The sequence below is a fragment of the Psammomys obesus genome, unplaced genomic scaffold (assembly GCF_907164565.1).
Source record: "Psammomys obesus unplaced genomic scaffold, mPsaObe1.curated_primary_1811, whole genome shotgun sequence".
Lineage (NCBI taxonomy): Eukaryota > Metazoa > Chordata > Mammalia > Rodentia > Muridae > Psammomys > Psammomys obesus.
This window is the reverse complement of record NW_026589137.1, coordinates 9,904,582-9,908,979: the sequence shown is the minus strand read 5'-3', so window position 1 is coordinate 9,908,979 and position 4,398 is coordinate 9,904,582. Positions and strand designations below refer to the sequence as shown.

At 35.9% G+C, this 4,398-nt stretch overlaps 1 protein-coding gene across 1 annotated transcript in view; it reads right to left on the bottom strand.

Moving 5' to 3' along the window:
• Chrdl1 (chordin like 1) overlaps positions 1-4,398 on the bottom strand; it is a 78,712-nt gene that overhangs the window by 21,860 nt on the left and 52,454 nt on the right.

The following is a 4,398-nucleotide window of genomic DNA, read 5'->3' as shown; positions in this document are numbered from 1 at the left end:
AATATTCCATTGTGTAGATATACCACAATGGAATATTACTCAGCAATAAAAAACAAGGAAATCATGAAATTTGCAGGTAAATGGTGGGATCTGGAAAAAGATCATCCTGAGTGAGCTATCCCAGAAGCAGAAAGATGCACATGGTATATACTCACTCATATAGACAAATAATATAGAATAAACCTACTAAAATCTGTACACCTAAAGAAACTAATTAAGAGAGAGGACCCTGACTAAAATGCTCATTTCCTATCCAGAAAGGCAAAGAGACTGGACATCAGAAGAAGGAGAAAAGAAGGAACAAGTCAGGAGCCTGACACAGAGGACTTCTGAAAAGCTCAGCCTTGCAGACTATCAATGTAGATGATGAGACTTATGGGCAACCTTTGGGCAGAGTACAGGGAATTTTAGGAAAGAAGTGGGAAACAGTAAGATCTGGAGAGGACAGGAACTCCACAAGGAGAGCAACAGAACCGAAAAATCTGAGCACAGGGGTCTTTCCTAAAATAATTTTTTTTTTCTACTGGGACAAAGCTCCTCCAGAGGGTACTCTAGAAACTCCTTCTTTCCTTGCTCTAACATTTAAAACATGAGGGGTTTGCATGGTCTCACTCATCAGGAATTAAGCAAGGAAACTGAATGTAGAATGTGTTACCAGGGAAAAGCAGTGAGGAAGAAGCGATGGAGTAAGGTGAGTACTAAGTCTTATTTAGACAGCAGTAAGATCTTGCAAGCTACTGATTATATACAACAATAATGAAGTGCATATTGCACACAGCCAGGAGAAAGAATTTGGAAAGCTTTTGCCACACAGAAATCATAAATGAGAAAGATACATTTACTCTGATTTAAACATAAAACAGTGTATACATTATTGAAATACTACATGGTACTCCAATGACTGTTAAAATTTTTATGGAACAGAGGCTGTCTCTGACATGAACTGATTGGCCTGCTCTTTGATCACCTCCCTGAGGGGGGAGCAGCCTTACCAGGCCAGAGAGGAAAACAATGAAGAGATCTGATAGACTAGGCTCAGATGGAAGGGAAGACCTGACCTATAAGTGACTTGGGGTGGGGGCAAGGGAGCAGAAGAAGGAGGGGGCTACAGCTGGGATACAAAGTGAGTAAATTTTATTTAATAAATAATAGTGTATTAGTAAAATTTTAAAGAAAGAATAAGGGGGTGGGGGTGCTGAAGAGATGGCTCAGCAGTTAACAACATATATTGATTGCTCTTACATGGATCTTATTTTGGTTCCCAGAGCCTATGTTTAGTGGCTCACAAACGTGTAATTTCAGGTCTAGATCCAATACTCTCTTTTGGTCTCTATGAGTACTGCTCTCATATGTACACCCCTTCCCATATCTCTATCCTATCTATCTATCTATCTATCTATCTATCTATCTATCTATCTATCTATCTATCTATCTATCTATCTATCATCTATCTATATGTATGTATGTATGTAATTGAAATTACAAATAAAATCTTTAAAATAGGTAAATGATTTGTATTGATATTAACAGAAAATTTTAGGGTCCTGAAAGGATCTTTAATGGGCCTTTTTGGTTCTTAATGTTTTCTTGTGGATTTGTGAAAAATTACCATTTGAGGAAACTGGGCAAAGGACACATAGGATCTCATCTCTTATAATTACAATAAATGATATTCATCTGAATCTAAAAAGAAATTTCAGTTTGAAAGGTGTCTTCAGAATGTATGCTAATCCACACAGCCACAAAATCATTATATCTTAATAACTATCAACCTATAATTCCTAGCTAGAAGAATTTTTACGCCAATCTCTTTCCCAAACCATTTTTAACATTTTTAATTACCTTTATTATAAAAATTAAAAATTAAGAACATCTTACGCTGAAATTAAGGAGGCATAGAATCTACTTTTCAGTAAAATTTTCTACAGCTAGAATATAGTCTGAAGCTGTTTTCTGACAATGTGACTGGCATGTGGATTTTTATCTGTTTCATGTTGTTTCTATACTCTTTTAGCTAGGTTTTTTTTTTTTTGTCAACTTGACATAAGCTAGAGTCACTGGACATGAGGGAACCTCAACTGGAAAAAACTGCCTCCATAAGATCACGATGCATACATGCCTATAGGGCACTTTCTTAATTAGTGGTTGATTTGGGAGGGCCCAGCCCCTTGTAGGTGGTACCACCCTTGGGTTGGCGGTCCTGGGTTCTAGAATAAAGCAGGCTGAGCAAGTCATGGGGAACAAGTCAGTAAGCAGTACTCCTCCGTGTCCTCTCCAGCAGCTCCTGACTTCAGGTTCCTGCTCTGCTTGAGTTCCAGCCCTGACTTACTTCAGTGATGGACTGTTATTTGGGAGTGTAGGTGAAATAAGTGCTACTCTCCCAAATTGTTTTGTTCATGGTGTTTTATTATAGCAATGGTAACCTTAATTAATGCATATACCAAGCTTTTCACTAGCGTAATGGTAAATTTAATGTCATTTACAGCGGTGAGGAGCAAAACTCAAGAGTCTACCCTCCCACGTATTTCATTCTACCTTATGTACCCTTTTGCTCACTACATGTTTGTTTACTGAGTGCCTACTATGTGCCAGGTACATATTTTTCCCCATTACTTAAGATGCTATATATTATTCAAATCATGGTCCACAATATCAATCCCCCTCAACACAAAGGAAAATCTTTACTCATAATAAAGGGGAACCATCTGGCCATTGGTGGTTTGCTCTTCATGCTAATATCCTAGGTTAAGTCATCCCTTATTGTAGTATAGGAAGAAGAGTGAAGCTGAAAGACAAGATATGGGGCTTCGGAGTAGCATAAAAGAAATAAAAGGAAAAGAGCAAATAACATTTGTCAGCAAGACTAACAGTGGTCCCAGTGCTTACTGTGGAAACAAAACAGCATAAGGTGACTGCGGCTAAAGTTCTGAATGACATCTAGCTGATAGCCACTAAAGCAGTTACTCTCAACTTCTTACCAAAACAACAACAACAACAACAACAAACTTGGTTGAGGAAAAGAGGAAACTCACAACCCAGAATACTGAGACTGCTAGCATGTTTTGTTAGGATCTGTAAGGAATCTCACTCTAAATCAGACAGAGTGGAATGGAGAAAATCTCTCCCTGAATATGAGACTTCCATCTTTCTTGTGAGATAAATGTTGCTTTTGTGAGATCTCTGGAGAGTTGCTTTCCACCTTGTTCATGATTTGGCACTAATTCTAAAGCAGCAATGTTCAGAAAACAATATCACCAAGAAAGAGAGCAAACTGAAACTATGTATTATGAATGCTAAAGCTTTTGGTAAGGCATTGGCAAGATGGGGTGTGCAAGTCAGAACCAGCCACTGTAATGACAGTGAATCCTAGCCTAAGTAACATGGTGATGTTTGCATCTGTCATTCAACAGCAAATTCTGTGAAGTACTTCATCATGCTTTCTCTATTTATGAAAATAACCTCTACTATAATTACCTAGTGTCCTGTCTTATTTCCACTTTCTAAGGTTTTACAAAATCATTTAATTTATTATAATAAAACTAATTTCATACCATGGAAAAACATGAAATAAAAAGAAGATAAAATTAGGAAGTCAAATTCTGCTTTTCCTAATGTCTATTTCTCTCTATTACTATCTTAACATATTGATCCATGATTTTTCAGATAGTTCTCATTAATACACTTTTTTATAAAAGCACACACAAATTTCACATTTGTCTTATGTGCTTGATTTTTTCTTTCTGTTTTACTACATTTATATACAATTTTACTTTTAAAAATTATTACTTATTTAGTGTGTGTGTATTTATGTGTGTGTGTGTGTGTTTGTGTGTTTTCACACATGTATAATGGTATGATTTTGTGTGGAGGTCAGAGAGAAACTTAAGTTGGTTCTTTCCTTTCATAATGTGGGTCCTGGAGATAGAACTCAGGCTTGGCAGCCAAGTGCCTGTTGAGCTGTATTGTCAACCCGTGTTACATTCTCATTAATAACGTTACAATATCCCAATTTTGGGTATGTGTAACCAGGCCTATATTTATTCATATTTATTTTAATTTGTTTTAAACTTATGAAAACAATGTTTTAATGATTTTTTAAAAAATAGTTCTTATACAGTGATTCATTGAACACCTGTGTATGTGCGATGACAGCCTTGTGCATTGGAAACACTTTTATAAGTACCTTATTGTAATTTTTTTCTATGAGCTAAAAAAATTCCTTTTCAAATTTTAAGATGTGTGAAGAATAACTCTTCTTAGGCAGTCATTCTTAGAGATGGTCTCTTTTATTAATTGATTAAATGTACACTACTGCTATATATAGTAATAAATATGAAAATAGTAGATGATAGATAGATAGATAGATAGATAGATAGATAGATAGATAGATAGATAGAT